The sequence below is a fragment of the Dermacentor variabilis genome, chromosome 7, assembly GCF_050947875.1.
Source record: "Dermacentor variabilis isolate Ectoservices chromosome 7, ASM5094787v1, whole genome shotgun sequence".
NCBI classification, from domain to species: domain Eukaryota; kingdom Metazoa; phylum Arthropoda; class Arachnida; order Ixodida; family Ixodidae; genus Dermacentor; species Dermacentor variabilis.
In genome coordinates, this window is record NC_134574.1 from 51,749,383 (window position 1) to 51,770,815 (window position 21,433).

At 46.0% G+C, this 21,433-nt stretch overlaps 1 long non-coding RNA gene across 1 annotated transcript in view; it reads right to left on the reverse strand.

Annotated features, from left to right (window-relative positions):
* Nucleotides 1-513: 513 nt before the first annotated feature.
* LOC142589031 (uncharacterized) overlaps nt 514-21,433 on the reverse strand; it is a 28,435-nt gene continuing 7,515 nt past the window's right edge. The window contains exons 2-4 of the long non-coding RNA XR_012829785.1: nt 6,050-6,186; nt 5,914-5,981; nt 514-591 (exon numbers count right to left, since the gene is read on the reverse strand). This is a non-coding gene — a long non-coding RNA (uncharacterized LOC142589031). The remainder of the gene's footprint in view (nt 592-5,913; nt 5,982-6,049; nt 6,187-21,433) is intronic.

Sequence of the window (21,433 nt, forward strand, 5' to 3'; positions counted from 1 at the left end):
AGCCCGCCCACTACTGAACCTAAGAAGGGTGAGATACTGAGCCGCTCGTATTCCTGGCTGGAGACAGGGCGTCTTAAGCAAACAGGCTTACTCGTTACCCAACGAAGGCATTGAAGACGCGAACAACTTCCAACTCCAGCTATTTCAACTGCGCGCAAAAATCTAAAGCTCATCGCACGGGCAAGAAGAAATACCAGTTAACTTGTTGCATCAGAGAAAATTATTCTGATATTAATGCACCGTCTCTCCGTGCAAACGGAATTGTCAGGCCGCGAGATAAAGGTTTCAGCGTACCGCTATCGGGTACTGCGCTCGAGCGTAGAAAGAAATTAATAACCAAAGTTTCAAAGCATTTCATATAAGCATTCCATGACCATCGCTAAGTACGGTAACACTTTAGCCCCCCCCCCCCCTCCCATGTCTCTTGAAACAAAATGATGAATTTACTTTTAATAGCTAATACTTTCAATATATTGGAAGCATGGGTAAGCAATTCAAAACATGGAGACGCACCATTTTCTGTCTTCACCCTAATAACAGCGCAGCCAGAGCGCTTATCGTGATAAACAATACACTCAGACTCAATGTGACCTGAAATGGAGAGGGTGAATGATTTATGCCTGGATATTCATCATATCCAAAATCTTCTGTTGTTACGCGCACATTTTGCATTTGATTATGAGGTTTCAAATACTACAAAAATGCCGGTCAGTGCATAGTAGACAGTGCCAGCACATTCGCGAACATTATATTGAATAGGCTGCACACACGGCGATCTGTTATAAAAACTAACGTCACGTAAGCTGTAGTGACGGTGAAGAAGCACAAACCCTACCACAAAGAAGGACTAAATTATGAAAGCTTCATTCGAGGTTTGATCACCATAAAGCCAAGTCATGTTACACTGCCAACGATCGCGGCGAGCATGAATGCTGCTCGACGGAAAACTAATCCCTCTGTAGAAGTCCGAACGCTATCTCTACCTATGTTACATATACATAAATGCGGGACCATCCCTGGCACTCGCTGAAATCCCAAATTGTATCACGGTGCTCGTGCCGCTTGTACAACTTGACTAGACATGACTATCTTGCCATGAAATGGTGAAAACATTCACGCACATCGGATGCGCCAAACCGACAAGGCAGTGATTGTGACGAGGAAGAAGCACTATTTTAAGCTCCTTATTAGATAGCGCGCTCAGTGCTGTGAAGGAATTCTGCACGGGCGAGCAGTACTGGGAAAGGAACCGATAACATATTCATATTGTCCTTGTTACTAATCAACAATGCTTTATGCGTTCGTTGCATCACCTTTTATCCAGTCTACTTTCAGCCAAAAACGGTTTCCGAAAACGTGCATCCCGACAATGGAAATTGCGGAGTAATAATACATGGCGTTTCTAATTTATCGAATCACTCTGTACGTCACCAAAATGTTTTATGGAGTAAAAATTTGGATTGCAGCATATGAGTTTGCGCATAGCAATAATTTGCCTTCTTTCGAAGCCGCACCTCATAAACTTTTCAGATGGCCTGTACCTACGTGATATTACCTGTATATAAAATAAGACTTGAGTCATCGCACAGTGTCGCTTTGTCTGGTACATGTTTTTCATCTCTCGGATTGCAGCTAAGGAATCTGAAGATGTTGAGCCTTCTGATTCAACAGGGAACAAGGATTACATTTTTCATGGCTTCCTACATAGCTCGAACTTTTGTAGGAGCAGGGTTTCCTGCGATTTCTAACTGTTGGAAGGGCCAAAAGATCACGAGATACGTTATCATAGAGCAAGATCGTATTCCGCCAGTTTATAGACAATAGTTAAATATGTCTTGTGTTTGTTTTATTGGAGGCTATGTAGTGCAACAACCATGGATGCGTCAGCATTGGCTGGTTCTCAATCCGATCAGCCTGTCGGAAATGCATAGGATCTGGCCATGTTTAGGTTACTGTTTATTTTACCAGAAAATATTTACCCGCATTGGGTTGCAGCGTTAGCCTTATTTTCATTCAGGCATGCGGCAAGCATCAGCCTGTCGGAAATGCATACTCGTTGCTGCATGCCTCAATGGCAATAAGGCTAACGCTGCAACCCAATGCGGGTAAATATATTCTGGTAAAATTAACAATAACCTAAACATGGCCAGGTACTATGATGTCGTATACCCTATTTAACAGAAGTATAGAAAACACCGTCGAGGGTGTCAGGGGAATAAATAATGGGATGAAAAGCAAAAAGAAAATAGAATAAATGCATGAAGTGAATCACCTCAGGAAAGACAGGTGTAACTGGTGATAGTTGAGACAGACCCTCGTTCTTCGGTAGACATAACTAGATTGATTACTATGATGTCGCTGAGTAGGAGCTGTCAGTCGTAGCTCTGCGAGATTTTTGTTTTTGTTCCTGCTCTTATATGAGATACATCATGGTCTTTAAGTCATGGCGTTATTCCTATTGTTTCTCAGTAATAATGGGTGGAGTTAAGAATCATAAATTCTCTCTGTAAGAAATATCGCATTGCTGAAATGTCCCTCCTAAAAATTTGGTCTTCCTAGGTTACGGTACAGGGCGTAAGCTCTCCTAATCTTGTAGTAGTGCTTTATATTGCGTGGGATGGCCGAATATTGGGGAACATCATCGCGATTGGATCTCAGATTTCATTTTCGGGGGACTGATGACAGAAGAAATTTTTATGTGAAACAATTCACAGAATCAGTGTATTTCCATAAATGAAATCCAGACGGCTTTGCCTTAAATGCATTGTATTTCTTAATATAATCGGAGAAAATATTATTGTCGTAAGAAATCAAAAAAAGTACAGAGAGGCAAATCGGTTAATTTCCTGTTGGTAATTAGTTATGGATGCTACATTTCATTCCCCGGTTCCAGAACGACCATGTGAACTTGACGTAAAGTAGCGTGATGCAAATAAATTGATGAATTGAGAAGTTGCGAGCCATTTACAATTTAAAACAATAACTGCCATGTAGCTATGAGTAGTCGTAAAAAGCCAATCTTTATATACTCGGACTCACGCTCGGCCATGCCCTCCTTCTCATCCGGATAGCTAGCGGACACAATAACTAAGATCCGTCGGCATCAGCACTTCACTATCAGAAATGAAGAGCAGGGATATCACCACATTTCGTGGTTCCCTGCTGCCCACTTAAAGGACAATCTCTACTGGACCGAATGGGATCACCCCAATGAGCCTGCCCATAGGTCTGCGCGGGACCTCATCAATCACGCAACCGAGCCAGGGGCCTCGGAAATTCCCATAGATCTAGGAAAAGACCCACTGCATACATATCCTGAGATTACCACTCAATTTAAGTTGGGCATAAGAACCTTGCCCCTGCCACATCCCAAGCTTAGAATAATACAGACTACATGTTACCGTACTCTTCGCCTAATGCACTTAATCGATCAGGAGAAGTCACAGGAATGCCGCAATCACAGATACGAAGGGTGTAAGTTTGAACACATGCTCTGGCTGTGCCAAGCCTTAGAGGCCTCTTCACTTCAAACCAAGGACTCCTGGGAATCCGTCTTCAGGTGTCCGGAACATCTCCAACAACTCCAGGCCGTCCAGAAGGCCCATGATGTTGCGGTGGGTCTGGGCCTGCCAGTCCCGTTATGGATGAAGCCATCGGCTCATCCCGGACCCCCCTAGACGTGAACTCTTCAGGACCTTAATAAAGTTCTTGTCATGTTACGTTACGTCATTGCACAAGACGTAAAAAGCGTCAGTAAGAAATCGCCCCGTATTTTTCGCCACTCCATTCGAAAAGCAGATACTATCCGATTGAGGTAAACGAACGATACAGCAAAAAAAAAGAAGAGCTGCCATTGTGAATCCCAGCGGATTTTACGAACGTTTAGTGCTTCCTCTCCGCTTGCGTTCAAGCTTAGTCACTTTACACGGAATTATGGACACTGTGCTTGCTGGACTGAAGAGGCATCTTGATGAATAGCAGTTTTTTCTAAAACCTTTGTGCGACGTTTTAGTTGGTTTGGGACTTTAGTAGAAGCAATTTGATTGGCCACCTCGCACTTACACCAGAAAGGTTTCACATTGGTCATGAAGAGCTGAAACTCCTCGATGTTATTTTTTTCTCCACTTCCACGTCAATTTGTTTATTTCTTTCATTCAGTTCAGATCTATGAATGATTTAGCATATGCGGTCATTGGTGTCTTTGTTTGTTGGCTTCTCATGATGTCACTTATAATGATCAGGCCTCTCAGTTTCCTTTCTTCTCGTTCACAACCTAGAGAGGATATCGATCTGGCAGCTTTGGCGATTTTTTTTCGCTGCTGCTGGTGCTCGTTTTGCTGCTGTTTCCTTGGACGCCGCGCCGCGGGAGGGGGTTGGAGGGCTTAGAGGGCCTACCTACATGATATGGGCGTGCTGTATGTGATAGGCGAAACGAGAAACTCGCTTCATCATTTGCACCGCGTTGATTATGCACAATGTCCTCTGTGGATCCCTGGGCGTCGCCGCAATACCTCCTTGACAGCTGTAATTATATGTGACCCCCACAAAATCATTGCAAGAGCACCAGCGCTTACCTGCCTACTAACGTGCGACCGTCCAGTGGTGATGTAAATGGAAACGCATAGGGCGGAGGGGGAGAGGAGGAAGAGAATGAGTAGGACTGACGCAGCCACGAAGCTCTTGGCACTCTTCGCTCGCTACACGCACATATGTGGGGAGGGTGGCTGAGGGAGAGGACATGGAAACGTTACTACTTGGATGCCTGGATGCGTGCGCTCCCAAGGGACCCTAGCTGCTGCTAGACACGACAGCGGTTGCGTACAAACGGGATAAAATTAAGTTCGAGGTACAGTAGGGTAGGTTTCTGCTTTTTCTGAAAACCAAACACCCTGCAAATTTGTCAAGCGGACAACTGACGCATGGTATGCAGCCTCAAAGGAGCTGCACACCATGCGCCAACACGGTACCCTCTAGGCTACATTGTAGCAGCGTAGAGTCTAGGCGTCGCATTCCCATTCAACACTAGTACCCGGCGTGGTAGCTTTGCGGCTACAGCCGCGGGTGTGATCCCGACCGGGCCTGCCACACTTCAGTGGGTGCGAAATACGAAAACAAGTACTCCTGTTCTTAGGTTCAGATGCTCGTTAAGGACCCCAAAGAGACTCAAATTAAACCGTAGTCTACCACCACGGCGTGCCTAATGATCTGATTGTGATTTTGGCAAGTACATTGCCATATTTCGAGTAGAGCTTAATGAACACTTGTGCCCCGAGGGGAAGCGCTGTGTGAGGCAATGACAATGCTAACCTTCTCGCAGGTAATGGACAATGGCGCGCAATCACGCCTCAAGCAAACAGGCCTCGCTGTGTGTTGTGTGTACCACGGAGACAAATAGCATTGGTGCACGCAAGGTAATATTTGCCATCGATTCACAAATCTCGCATTGCACTAAAAGCTGAAGAAATGAAACATTCGCTATGAACGTCACCACTAATTATCGTCAATCAACGCAAACAGCACAGAAAGCTTAACTTACGTCGATTCCCACGGTGCGTGGGATCCATATTTTTTCATCCACTTTCACTTTCTTTTATTATTATTTGTTTCTCTCAATTAAGAACTACAAATTATTTTCCATATGCTGTCCTTAGTGTCATTGTTTCCTGCCTTGTGATTTGACACACACACACACACACACACACATATATATATATATATATATATATATGATTAATGTGTGTGTGCGTGTGTGTGTGTGTGTGTGTGTGTGTGTGTGTGTGTGTGTGTGTGTGTGTGTGTGTGTGTGTGTGTGTGTGTGTGTGTGTGTGTGTGTGTGTGTGACTTGTTCCTATGACCAGGACGCGCTACAACTCTGTCTGCAACAAAAGGTATTGACACGTGCGGTTACGATACCTCTACTATGAAGCATCATACAATCCTTGCGCTTCTGATCGAAGACTGCTTTGACGCCCTTATAAATCCTATAAGAAAAAGAAAACAATTGTCGTTTGCGCTCCTAATTCACCAAAAGTGTGATAAAACAGCTCACTTTTCCGTCCCTAACTTGTACCACCTATTAAAGTACAGTGACGATGGAGTGGCAAACTGCTTTACGTCCACTTTGCACCGAATATTCATTCTGTCGCTCGTAGTGTGTGTCCAAATGTTTTCTGGTATATCTGTGAACTGAAATGAGAGTAAAATATAATTACAGTCACGGCTATTCCTCTCTACAGGTTCTGTGCGCTAAATACCACCTTGTGGTTATGCCAGCCCACAATACAAATTAATCAACAACTTTGATGGTTCGTAAGCACTCTAATTACATAAGGATGGTAAAGAGAGTCAGATTAAAACAAACTCTGCAAAAGATGCACAACTATCAACCACTAACCAGTTTATGAAGTGAAAAGTTCTTACGTAGGAGGCTTTAATTAGGACATTTTGTTGTTTACATGGAGCTCGAAGGATTGCTGCCTGCATACCACAGCTAAATGCTGCAAACTGGTTTTCCCAGCATGACCCAAACTACTGACGAAAAAGCATGTCTAATTCGGCTCGTTATTCAGAGAACGAAAGCGACGACAGCGCACTCCAGAAGTTAATTATGCAAAGCTGTCAACTTTTCTGCTTCTTTAAGTAAAAGACTGATTCTGAATTCCGTTTTATATTTAGCGTGCAACGCTTTGAATGGTACGCAAGGAGTACCATCATCAACATGCGTCACTTCGCGTAATTTCTGGTGATGTTTCGTGGTCACGCACGCTCGCGCCAACTTGTTTGGGCGGCAGCCGTAACGAGCTGCGAATGGAAATCCGCAAGCAAAATTAACGAAGAGCAAAACAATGTAAAACCACCTAATCGAAGCGGTCCTTTTCCTTTCCCTTTCAGGGGAATAGACATTTTAGCTCATTACCGAGCCTAAATAAAGATCAGTTTCCGACAAATTGTTGCAAGAACACCAAACTATTTCTTATCGCGAACGCAGGAACTGCAAGAGCTCGTGCTAGATGCCACAGCGTTCCAAGCTGCCTATGAAAGGGCTTATGAGACAGGCACAGACAGACAAACAGACCGATTTATTTGACATCATGGTTACACAACGCCAGGCACATGGGTAAAAGACCGAAAGAGCAGGGCGAAAGAGAATAGCGGTAACTGGCGCGTGGTTAAGCAACTTCTCGCTTTGCGAGGTAACTCACGCGAACGATAGTGACACGGTAACAGCTATTCGCACGTTTCATTCTTTCGTCTGTGGACAAATGAAAACTGGCAGGCGCACTTGCTCTCTCTTTATGAGGCAATCATTTACTAGGTCATGTGACGCGGGCGACAGTTGTCTCATGCGCTAGTTGACGTTTACACGAAAGTAGTGTACTGTCGTGAGCAATATGAGCGGGAGCACAGGAACGTGTGTCAGAGTGCCTCGAACCCTGCTATGGGCGACATCTGCCGGCCGCCGTCGGAAACAAATTGGAAAGGAGAACGCTGTTGTAATAACTCTTGGCACTCCCACCATGCGCGTCTTCGTACAAAGTGCGGAAATGCGCATCACCAGCGCACATTTATAAAGCTGTTTGATATTACGGTTAGAGATAACTCTGTGCACCAAAGCATGGCCAATAGCAGCACTGTATTTAAGCGTAAATATTCGAGAGCTACTCCCTTGGCAAATATGTCCCTCTGTCTGGAATGCGTGACACGATGCGCTCCATCAGGTATATAAGGTATACATGAGGGGCTGAATTCACTAAGCTGCGTTGTTCTTACGCAATCTCGTAGCCAAAAAAGTTCGTAGCTGTGATAATGGTGCAGTCGAAGTGACAGCACATTTAACTTACAGCGTCGTATGAGAGCGAGGAGGAAGCAAAGCTCGGAATAAACGACAAGAAATCGAAGAGTTGTGGTCAGCTGATAGCATGATCGCACATCATGCATATGTAGTTGAAGCTGTATTCATACGGCAAATCACTGCACACCTCTATTCGATTTCCTGGCGTCTGCTGCAGCGCCCACAAGTGCAACCAACTGACGACGAAACGCGCGCTTCCTTCGCATAGGATCACTGTCTAGTGCACGGGTAACTACCAAAGCAGCTCTAAAAAAGAAATGCGGAAAGAAACCGTGGCTACCGACACGCCCCATACATATCATGACAGAAAATTTCATTAGGTAATATTTACGCCTGCAAGTCTCGCTGCCTATAACACTTTGACATCGTATCAGCGTGCAAAGGTTCTCCTCTGATTCTCCTCAGCGGATAAAACACGATACTTAACACCGTGTCTAGAGTTTGTTTCGCAAATTCAGGCGAGCGCATTCTGACAGCGGCGAAATGCATGAAGGCGCCACACGTCAATTTGGAAGCCCGCAATGAATGATAGGTTGATGACGTCAGGACCTGGAGCCCCTTACTACGCTGTCTGTCACAGCCCAAGTGGCACCTCATAGAAGTCAAGGCTAATCAGTAAACATCATGTCGATGCTCAAGTGTTCATCAGAATACTCCACAGCACAGTAAACGAAGCAAACGATTGTTGAACATACTAGCTGGTTACCGATCAAATCCGTTCCAGTCGTCGATCTGGCGATACGGACGCACTTTGTTCAGGACAGTCACTCCACATATAGTACGGTGCCAATGTGGGGTTGCGGTATGCAAGCGGCACCCGACTCCGTTCTGTAAACACACGAATACCGCCTCGCAAGAGGAAGTGAACTGCAGCTGCAGAGCAACAGTCCGGTAAATTTCCGGACGAGTTTTAGATGTTGTAAAACGTCATGAACGCACTTTTATCTTCACGACAGGACAAAGGCCTGTCTGGGAGTTCTGTAATTACCACTGGCATGCTGATTCTAAATTGTGCTTGCAGATTTCCTTATTTCATTACCCCACCCGAATTTCGGCCGTCCTTCATAGCGCTTCCTTTCACCTAGCACCCACTCCGTATTTCTCGTGTGCCAGCAATTATATGCCCTACGAATTACCTGGCCTTCTCATCTCCAAGCTTTCCTGATAATTTCAACTACCGCTACCTCAATTTGATCTCTGATCCACAGTGCTCTTTTCCTGTCTCTTCACGTTAGGCCTAACACTATTGGTTTAATTGCTTGTCGGAGTGGTCCTCTACTTGTTCTCAAGTTTCCCTGTTAACATCCAAGCTTTTGCTCCATATGATTGTGTTGGCAGCAGGTTGCCGTTATCCCTCAAGAGAAAAGTATATAATAGCTGTGTCTTACCAGTACTCACCTACGGGGCAGAAACCTGGAGGCTTACGAAAAGGGTTCTACTCAAATTGAGGACGACACAACGAGCTATGGAAAGAAGAATGATAGGTGTAACGTTAAGGGATAAGAAAAGAGCAGATTGGGTGAGGGAAGAAACGCGAGTTAATGACATCTTAGTTGAAATCAAGAAAAAGAAATGGGCATGGGCAGGACATGTAATGAGGAGGGAAGATAACCGATGGTCATTAAGGGTTACGGACTGGATCCCAAGAGAAGGGAAGCGTAGCAGGGGGCGGCAGAAAGTCAGGTGGGCGGATGAGATTAAGAAGTTTGCAGGGACGGCATGGCCAGAATTAGTACATGACCGGGGTTGTTGGAGAAGTATGGGAGAGGCCTTTGCCCTGCAGTGGGCGTAACCAGGCTGATGATGATGATGATGATGATGATTGTGTTGGAAGAATGGGATGATTGCAGACTCTTTTAAAGAGACCACGGTGAGCTCCCAGTAATGTTTGGATAATGCCGGCCGTAAGCGTTCCAATCCATTTTCCTTCTGTAAGTATCCTCATCATGATCAGGGCTCCCTGTGAGTAATTAAACTTGATAAACTTGTTCCTGCACACACTGTAAATGCTGACTGCCCATGAGTATTTCTTTTTCGCTGGACACATTATTCAATATCATCTTTGTGTTCTGCATAGTAATCTTCACCACACTGTAAGACTTTCTTGGTTAGGGTTATCATTAAATTATCGCAATGAACCCCCCAGCGTTGTTGAACAGGACAATACCATATGAAGGCAAGCTGAAGGTAGTTTAGACATTCGCCTTTGATCGTCGCTTTTAATCCTTACTAGTATAATAGTTTTAATTTTTCTTCTAAACATGCAACGAATATCATTCTAGAGATTGTGTCTCCTTGCCTGACCACATTCTCGATAAGTATTTTTACACTTTGCTTGCAGATAATTAAAACATGTGGAGCCGAAACTGTCACGGAGGCAGATTCGAAAGCTGAGGAGGCTCGGATACATGCGCTGTGGCTTTACGTATTCACACGGCCGCAAATGCCGTGTAACTGTATTACACTTACACAGCAACTAACACTGTCTTGATGTGAAGTTCGTTCACTCCTTCAGCACAAACAATGCACACGATATGCACTTGCACCGCTAATTACACTTAAATGAAGCAGCTTCGTCCAAGAGCACTGAATAAAGAGTTCGAACAGTGCGTCGCCGGGAGAGCAAACGGCAGAATAATTCGAGTGACGCAAACGCTGATCTTCCTGATAGGAAGCATTTTAGGGACCGCGCTTATCGTTTCGCACATCGTTCACTTCGCTATATAAGGCCACTGTGGCCGGCACTTTCATCCGTTATTTTGACCCGACTAATGCGCAGCCGGCGCGGAGCACCGTAAGACTGCCACCGGATGGACGAAAATTATTGCACAAGCATCCCTAGGCGAAAAACAAAACATAGAAAGAACATCGAACGAAGAAATCGAAAGGTCTTAGCGACGTCATTACTCCCAAGACTGATGTTAGTCTGGCCTTTAGAATAAGCATCTCCGTCAAATCATAAGACGACGATATCAATTGTCTTCTATCCCTTTGCTTTGTCTCCTGCCATTCCCATGGTCTATTGTTTGTTACTGCCTTTGCGCATCCAAAAAAAACTAAACATGCGTAGCTTGCTAGTGCAAGGTGTGCACATGTTTTTTTTTTTATTGCAGCTGTTTGTTGGCTGCAGCCTTGCACAACTTGTGTGGTGCAAGGTTGGAGTCAACAGCGCAGCTTCTGATCACCTAGCTTCTACGTGGCTTGCCTACGTTGTTTGTAGGCTTTTTGAGTTTATACTAGGTTTTGCAAAGTTGTTGGTTGGTTTGGCTAAGTTCATGGCAGACAAGCTCACGTCTAACCAAAATCAGTCACAGACGCGACAGCTGTGCCCAAACTCTATGCCCAGAAATTCGCTCTGGAATCAGCCGTTAGCATCCCCTATGTCTTGGCAGGCTTGATGCTTGAAGTTTCCAAACAGTGGCAAGCCCGGATCACTTTCCCATTGACGTCGAGCGTTCAGGCGCAGACTCTCGCGTTGCCTGGACTGAACCTCTGGATCGTCGACCCCGCGTCGCTTTTTCTCAGTTGCAGCTTCGGCGCCGTGTCCCGGATCAACTCGGCGGCGACGCATCGCTTCTCGCTTGGCAGTTCAGCGTTTTTCCTGATAAGCCGCATCTTCTTCGGGCCTGCGGACATTCTGCGGTCTTCCCATGGAAGCAGCAGGTACGCACGCAGTAGAGGATGCGAGAGGTGTGTCGCCGCGCCGGCTGTTCCGAGCTGATACTTGCCTGTGACTTCACGACTCCGTAAGCTGTGAGGAGGTTACGTGGCTCCGTGCTCTCACAGGTGGTGGCTAGGCAACGCAAGGCGGCGCAAAGCTCGGCTGAGCTTTCTGGTTACTCTCCACGGCGGAACTAAGACCTTAAGCAGTTCCGCTGTTTAAACGTAGGTACGTCTTTATGAGCGGTAATTGTGAGTGTAATTATACGCGTCACAGAGTTTATATATATAAATGGGCCTGGTGCGTGTGTGTGTGCGTGTGCGCTTGTGCGTGTGTGTGCGTGTGTGTGCGTGCGCTTGTGCGCGTGTGTTTGCGTGCGTGCGTGCGTGTGTGTGTGTGTGCGTGCGTGCGTGCGTGCGTGCGCGCGCGCGCGTGTGTGTGTGTGTGTGTGTGTGTCTGTGTGTGTGTGTGTGCGCGCGCGCGCGTGTGTGTGTGTGTGTGTGTGTGTGTGTGTGTGTGTGTGTGTGTGTGTGTGTGTGTGTGTGTGTGTGTGTGTGTGTGTGTGTGTGTGTGTGTGTGTGTGTGTGTGTGTGTGTGTGTGTGTGTGTGTGTGTGTGGACTCATAAATTATTCAATCCGTTCGTGTGCTGTATTGCATTTCCCAGCAATGCTCTTCTTGGAACAGTCCACATGAGTTTCGCATCAATGGCGGTAAGCGATTTTATCCGCTATTTCTTTGTTATATGTCTGCGTATTTGACATGCCGCATCAAATCACCAACAGGATTGCCGTCCGTCGTACGCATTCGTTTGCTCACATCGCAGGCTGCAGGGTTAGCAAAGACTTGAGCAGAGACACGACGTCTGTGCTCAAGTATATGCATGTATGCAAGTATCATGCATATCTTTTGTTATGCATACTACTTGCCCAAAAGTTATGCATGACGAATTAAATGGTTGTCAAGGACAGGCCCCACGCTTCTATTTGCTACTACCCCATAGTGCGTCATGAAGATATAAAAAATCCGGCTAATGCGCGCATAAAGAAACACAGTCTATCGGATATTCAGCAGAAGTTCCTAGCACAGCAATAATTGTGCTGCATGCCTCAGCACCGCACACCCAATACGATAATGCACTAAAACTGATCAATGCATTTCAGATGACATATCAGAGCACGCCGCATAATTATAAGCACGCACCCTCCTCCGCTACCACTTGTGGCCTCTGGCCAATCGGCTGCTAGAGCGACGTCTCAAGCTCACCCCCGTCAGCTCGAGGGGTGCGATAGACATAATTAGGTTCGTTAGACTGCTATCGGCCTGGAGTAGAAATTTCTTAAGTGCCCAACAGCGACGGCTATTTAGGTTTTGTGAATTGACTTACGCTCGCTATTGGCACAAGTACTGAAATTCGCATATGTGCTACCATTACATAAATTTCTTTTGTCGACTGCAGCGTTCGTATTTGCAGCAACGGACATCGCAAGCTTTCTGATCTTACGAACAGTTTTAGCTTTGTGAATACGTTTTTTTCGTAAGGTATTTGTGAAGCCAAAAATTGTTCGTAAGTTCGTTTAGTAAATTCCACCCCAGGGTCTATAGGGATATCTCTGAAAATACATTATACTATCCGCAGGCACGGGCACCAAAAAGAAGTGCTCTCACATAAAAGCATGACTGAAAAACAATGACCCGCTGTAAGTTACTGTGCACGTAACCATCTTATAGGCTATCAGTGGCCACTGAACTCCCAGAAGCTGCCATTTTCGACAAACTCCAGGCACGGTGGGAGTGCCAACAGTTACCGGAAGGGCGTCCCCCTTTCCCCTGTGTTTTCGACATTGCCATCCGCATCGCACTCTAACTCGGTTTCGAGGCTATTTGCTGTGCTTTCGCATGTTCCCGCTTATATTGCTCACCTCAGTAAATGCGCATGTAGACAAATAGACAATATGCCGTATTGGTCATGCGGTCTAATAATATTGCACCACCGATGACCTCCTGCGTGCGCCGTTATGTCTATAAGTGCGCAGCGCTCTCTAGCAAAGACCGTTTGTTTGCGTTGCCGGCACTAAAGCATTTCTTTGCTACTCTAGAACACTATATATGACGACGAGGGTGGGACTCTCCGCGTAGTCAAACACAGCTGGCCAGCAGCAGTTGCGTGGCTGAACCGCTCACAGCGCAAGGCGACACAGAGCCCTCGTAGCCAGGATTTCATCGACAGCTTGGAGCAGCGCAAGAACGTCAAGAGCAGGAAGGGTTTCATAATACTTGCATGGACTGCAGTGGCCAGCTGGAGCAAGCGAACAAGAATCGGCAATACAGATAACGCACACCGAGGGAATCAGGTCTGCAGATAAGTGAAGTTCGCTCATTATAGCCGAGGCAGGCCATGGTCCTAAACTAGGCACAAGGACAGGATTCAACCCACAAAACGGCAACATACGCTCGGATTTTAACGAATGAAACCCGCCGTGGTTGCTCAGTGGCTATGGTGTTGGGCTGCTGAGCACGAGGTCGTGGGATCGAATCCCGGCCACGGCGGCCGCATTTCGATGGGGGCGAAATGCGAAAACACCCGTGTGCTTAGATTTAGGTGCACGTTAAAGAACCCCAGGTGGTCAAAATTTCCGGAGTCCTCCACTACGGCGTGCCTCATAATCAGAAAGTGGTTTTGCCACGCAAAACCCCAAATCATATTATTTAACGCATGGAGAACTGCATAGATATATATGATAATCCTGAAGACAGTAAACTGAAGTTGTATCTTAATCTACTGGGCGGGAACGCATATGCACAGCTAAAGAAGATAGTCGTGCCCTGTTTGCCCTCTCAGAAGACCTTTGAGGGCATTAAATGGCTTCTAGAAGCTCATTTCAGCCCAGCTCAGCCAATCATCGCAGGGGGTTATAAATTTAATCGCCCAATACGATGAGGCAATGAAAGTGTCGAATATTTCATTACTGATCTCAAGCATCTTGAACGAGATTGCAAATTTGGCAAGATTGTAAATGATACCTTAAAGAGACTGACAAGAAATTTTCATGGTAGGCATTTTTATTGCAATGGAAATTTTACCGGTCAGAGTGTGTAATCATGAAGTGATAATGCGGAAAACGCCGCGGAATATCTTTTCATCAGACTTCTTCTATCTGCAGGAAGAATGTTGTCGTTCACCGGAACCATGCTTACAACCGTTAAAGGTGAACACGATAACAATTATATGCAGGCATTAGAGGGAGGCAGACAAGTGTGGCCGTCGCTGTAACAACGTATGGTTTTGTTTAGCACGTTGATGTTCCTACGTTTCATGTTTTCCGAATTGTCAATGCATTTTTGCGATAATATATACATGTTTTCGTATTTTCCCGTCCATATGCTTTCGCATTTAACCACTCAAAACGAAACTAATCGGATCAAAAACGAAAGGATGCCTTTACACATCGTACGCAGTTGAGCATGTCGCCATAGCATACGTGTTTGATTTCCCGAGCATAGAGCAATGTGCGACTCACTAATAATACGCTAAGCTACAATTTTTAGCAATATATTGTGCTATACTTATTGATAGCCGACTTACGTACAAAAATCTCACAGCATACATCCCAACTACCAATATTTCACCACCAGGTCACGCCCCTTACACGTTTTGAGACCAACCTAAATTTATGATTCCAATTTAAATCGGGAAGAGTGTGCGGCATTGCATAACTATAAATCATGGTAATTTCTTTTCCATCAACGCCTCAGACCACGTTCTGGCCAGTTGTCAGTTGCGTTTAAGGAACAGACTATCTGGTTCGCGTGACAAAGAAACACGGCGGGCTCTTTTTGCGTAGGCAGGCCTGCCATTCTAGCTTGCATGAAAAACTGCGCTAGAAAAAGAGCTAGCTGCACAAGAGGCAACGCAAAGGCATGAGTTCGACAGAAAACCATGCAGCGCCAACGTCACTCGTGGCGAACGAGACCGTGATAAGGGAATGAAGTCGACGGAAGTTTTATGTACCAACGATAGGCAAGATGAAGAGCTACGAAGTGCTTGTTGTCATTGCGAAAAGCGTCATACGGTAAAAAAAAATGTTGGTGTCAGAACGGCACCTGCCGAAATTGTAACAAAAGGGGGCGCTTGGAAATTGCCTCAGTAAAGGTGCGAAAACAAACGCTGTCACATATGTCGACACTACGGACGATCAATCCGGAGGCTCGAGCTGTCAAACTATGTTTTCCTCTAGCAATAGATTAGCTGACTATACAGTACACTTCAACATTGAAAGGAACACTCTTTCGATGGTAATTGACAGTGATGCAGCGGTCACCATCATGCCAGAGCTTTTGTATAAGGAGTATTTTCCGCATGTCAAGTTCGTGAAAACCAATCATTGTGCACGCACACATGAGAAAAGATGAAAGTGCTCAAGAAAGCAAACGCTTTGGTAGACCAGGAAGGAAGCGAGATCACGTTATCCGTAAATGTAGTGACAGAGAAGGGAACGTCGATTCCTGCTTCTATGGGAAAAGTCTTGCTGGAAAAACAGAACAGAAACTGGGAAACAGTACAAGGTCTGTCCGCGGATAGACCAGTGGAACATAGGGTAGGAGCTCTACGGAAGTATCCCGAGCTTTTCAAGAGCGCACCGGGCATCTTTAAAAACTTAGAAGTTCGCATCTTTGTAAAGAAAGGAGCTCAATCAATGTTCTCAAAAGCACGGTCAATACCGTTTGCTTCAAAGACGAACTATCAAAAGATTCAGAAAAGCTCGAGCTAAATAAATTACTGAAGATGATCACGAAAAGCGACTGGGAAATGCCTTTGGTTGGGGTCGCAAATGAAAGCGACGCAGGATTATGATTAGTGGCGGCTAGAGTGCCACAGTTATTCCTGTTCTGTATACGGACCATTGCTCTTTGCTATTGAAGGATTATAGATATGTCATGCTTGCCGGAGGCAAAAAATTGTGCATCCTGGATATATGGCAAGCCAATCAACAGGTGCCGCTTGCTGAGGAAAGCGAAGCGTTTTTAAGGGTGAACACACATCTGAGATTACTGCAGTTTCAGCGGCTTACATACTACATCTCTAGCACCCCCCCCCCACTATTTTTCAGTCATTACTGGAAAAAGTCTTAAAAGGGATTCCAGAAATACATTGCGCTATCCATGGCGTCATTGTCGTAGGTGACATCGCAGACCACTGTCGAAAAATCGTGAAAAAGTGCTTCCACGACCTGCAAATCATGTCACCCTAAAAGAAAAACTGCGCATCTTTTAACCGGTCATTCGTTCGTCTTTGGCACAAAATAACAGCAGATCACATTTTGCTATGCTCTACAAAGATAAATTCATGATTTAAGCTCCTCAGCCAAGCATCGTAACTGAACTACGAGCCTTCTTTGGCCTCCTCCATTTCTACGCACAATTAAACAGAGTTGGGTGCAGTTGCTGCACCAATGTTCAACCAGTTCAAGAAGGACAATAGTTGGCTATGGAGGGACTCGTGTTCAAGATCGTTCATGGCATGCAAGCAGCGCCTCATCGACAGTCAAGTTTGGGCTTTCTGCGATGTGAGAAAGCTAATCGATTTGAGGTGCGACTCGTCTACCTACGCTGTCGGGGCTGTAAATTTTGACGTCGTGACCGATGGTTAAGATAGACCCATCGCCTTCGCAAACATAACATCAAATGCAACGGATTGAAACTACCCCCCCTCCCCAAAGGGGAGAAGGAAGCCCTCACCATAATTTTTGGTTTAAGCAGGCTTCGCAGATATCTAGGCGGACGCGAATTCTCGCTTTAGACAGACCATTAACGGCTGCTGGGCATCTTAGCATCAGATAATCCAATTCGTTCTCTGGCTGCGGCGAGAATTAAGCGCAGTGTTATCACGTTAGAAGCTTAGTACGCACTGCACTAGAAGAACGGCAAGAACATAGAAGTTACCGATGAACATTCAAGGCTGCCGCTTCCAGTGAAGCATAAAGATGACATTCATGATTGTGTTGCAGTTATTGATTCAACACTTCTCACCGCCAGCCAGGTGGCTGGTACGACTGAAATGGAGAGCAGTCCATGCAAAGTCGTGCAGTTCAAGTTATCTTGCTGGCCCAAGCACTAGGATGATCAATTTCAGCCCCCTTCGTTAGTCGAAACGAATTGTCATATGACCAAGGCAGCGCGGCCTGGGGCCAGCGGGTCAACATCCCGGAATAACTTAGAGAAGCAGTGCTAACATTTTTGCATAAAGAACACCCACGAATGCAAAGTAGGAAGATGTTCCGTATGTCGTCTGTGTGGGGACCGTTGATTGACAAGGAAATTGAAACTGTCTGCGAATCTAAAGTGTGTCCAACGACCATGTCTGTGAAGGCACCTGGACCATTGCATCCATGGACTTATCCAACTCGTGTTTGGAAGAGGGTCTATGTCGACTTCGTGATGAAGGATGGCTCCAACTTATTTTTAGTGGACTTTTACTTCAAGGAGACAGAAGGAAAGTGCATCCGCACTACAACGCCGTCCAAAACAATCGAATGCCTGAAACAGATATTCGCAGCCGCTGGCTACCAAACGGAAATTATCAGCGATAACGAACCCCGGTTTAGTGCGCAGGAGTTCTCCGATTTCACCTCTTCTCGAGGCACCCGACGCGCATGTACCACCATACCATGCTTCGTCGAATGAGAGAGAAGAACGCCTGGTTAAAATGAAAAAAGCCACTCTACTCAAGCTAAGGGAGAACAAGGTGAGCGCAGAAACCAGTGTATCTACAGTGGACTTGTCTTTTTCAGGGCTCCAGGGCTTTCTTGAAGATGACAAGTACACTTGTCGAAACCTTCACTCCTGCTTTCACATTGTTCTCATTTTTCTCATCGTCTTGATATTCCATTGTCTGCATTCCCTCTGTTTTCTCTGGATTTCTACTCCAGCAAGTGCTTCGCGATTGGCTAACAAGCCAACACAGGACTCCGCATCCGCTCACTTGCCTTCTTCCTTGCTTACAAGAATAGCGCAAGTTTCATAACAGGAAGAACCCCTCCTCCCGCCCTGTTCCTGAAACAACACCATCGAGTAGTGCTTTCGCTTTTCAAACCAACTTTTGAGCAGGATATGATGATTTGTCAAGACCGAGACACCACCTATGGCAACGAGGGCTGAGGAAAGGGAGCACAATGGAAGCTGGTGATGCAGTTATCGTGAGGACTGCGAGAGGGGAATCCCTGTAGTGGGCGGAAGCTGTCCTGGTAGAACGGCTGAGCGACTGTACATTTGTAGTCAAATTAAGCTACCATTTCTGTTTTGTGCGTATTGGCCACTTGACACTCTACATGATATCCGGCCTAAAGACATCACTCCATCCAGACATCGCAAAAGCTGTTCCTGAGTCCACGTCGTTAGCAGGACTAACCATCAACTCCGTCAGAAAAAAATCCGTTTGCTGACTCCATAGTTAGTGGTCCTCCTGCGGACTAGCTTGAGGATGCACGCTTTGATGACGCCACTTCATCAGAGCAGCTGATATCGCAGCATGAGGCGGAACACTCAGTCTTCTAGCATCACCACCTCTTCAACCCTGGTATTATCCGAAGAAGCCCCTTTGCCAAGAAGTTAACGTACAAAGAGTCCGCTTTACCACTATCAAGCATCCAATTATTATTGCGGAAAGAAGCGTGCGTGGCTTTAAGTTAAGGAGGAATGAATGTTCTCTATTGGCCACGCGGTCTCATAAGATTGTACCATCGATGATATGCGCTTGACCGGCGGCCATTACACTGTGATGCTATCCGGAATAAAGACATTTTTCGCTTCGCTGCCATTGAAGCGTTTGTCTGCTGCTTTAGAACAAAACAGACACAACATCGTAAAAGTGTACTGAAAGAGCGGGGCTGGAAACCATTATTCAGAAAGCACCTCAGGGGCATCTGAGTCAGCAAGCGCTTAGAGGGTTGCGACAGCACGTACTCGTGCACATTAGGTTTGTACCCTTCCGTGTTTAACCGTGTGTGGCTTAGCCATGTCCGGGCAAAAGGGAATGCTGGGGGTTGAGCCGATGCTGAGGACCTTTAAGGCCCATCGGCGAAGGCAACAAGCCCCTTCGGACTCGGCATCACGTAGACAGTACCCCCAGACCGCCCAACGCGGGAGAAATCGGCAGCTTCCTCTTCCTGTCAGCCTCTCCCTCCTACCGTCGTCTTTCTCTTTTTCCAGCTATCCTGTCTTATCTTCGTTTTACTTCCATAGACCCGAGTTTATCCAAACTCGGGTCTACTATATTATGGTATCATTAGGGTATTATATTAGTTAATGTCCTTCGGGTCTCGTAGCGTCCCCTTCTTGGGCTCGGTTGAGGGCGGCTGACATAGGCACGTATATGCAGGAAACTCTATGGCAGAATCTTTTACAGCTTACCAGATTGTCCTGAGACAAGAAAGCACAGTCATGCAACATTTCAACTTACTTTCCGAAACAATGTCCCAACATATGTGAAATACCATGTCAAACGTAGCATACGAAACACTTCGATGAGGAAGCTTTCCCAATGTTTAGTAGAAAAGAGCCGCACACAAAAAACCGAACCTGCCTATAAGGCTCCAAAGATGCCTAGTGGAGATCTACTCCTAGAATTGAGAGAGAAGAGCAAGTTGAAGTGCTTTAAGACGTTGCCAGTATCGGTAATATAACAGTCATGATTTCAGCCCACCGCTCGTCGTCTTTGACCTTTTTTGATACAGTCACTTTAGCGCTATTGAAGTTATAGCATCGTCGTCGCGTCATTTGTCCTGCTGCCGTTATCATACCATGGTTGTCACTGCATCATCATCGTAAAGTCGTCATCATGCATGCCTTGTGATACTGTGGTCTTGATGTCGTCGCGGTGGTTGATCGTAATCGTTGTAGCTTAGAGATCTGATTCTCGACATGCCGTTGCCGTCATACAGCTTCCAGGACATCGCCGTCACGCTGCCGTCTCACCATCTTCACCAATTCAGTATCGTCGTCCCATTGTCGTCATGGCCCCTTCGTCGATTGATCAATGTCATTCCTTGTTTATCATTCTGTCGCAACCATGCTGACGCCATTCAGTCACAGCGCAAGCCGCGGCTTGTCGTACACGACGGGCGGACAGTTCAGATCCTTTTCGTGAAAATGAAGCGAACACCATGCAGTTCATGGGGCTGAAAATGGAGCTCCTATGGAACCGCTCCTTCAGCTTAAACTGTGAATGTGCTGCTTTAACTGCGCAGGCCCGAAACTTTTGTTCTTGGTCGTGCCATCATCCCCATTCGCGTTTCACGCGGTTGTCGTCATACCTTCGTTGTCACGCTGTCCTCGTCCAACAATTGTCATTCATCCCATTGTGAGGTGACGTGTGCTGGGTGGCACACCAACGGCGAGTTATATTCATTCGAATCCCTTTCTTTTTCTGCAGCTTACCGTTCTGGCATTTTCGTTGCCACTGCAATGTCAAAAATCTGTAATCGTACCAGCACATGCTTCGTAGTTCCAGGTGCAACTTTGCTTGGCAACAGCTCCACAATCAAAAGGAAAGTCGCTGTGTAACGTCAACAACCAGCCATTAAAGCAGCATCGGTACCGTATGGCACCAGCACCATCGAGGCAACCCTCCGCATCACGAGCATCGATACAATGCATGCAGGCTTTGCCTGAATCATAAACTCTACCATACTTTTCCTCCCGTCAGCACCCTTAGCATACCATCACATCCTCTTCCCAACCCTACCACCACCGTAAAGCTGTTTGTCCACCACATGTTCGGACAACTGCTCATAATTCTTTCTGTTCTCAAACAGCCATCAATTGGAATCATTTTCGCGTCAGCCTCGTTGGTCAGACTGATTCTGCGCGGTTTAGGTCTATCATTATATTACTTGCTTGATTGCATTATCTGATTGTATTATCT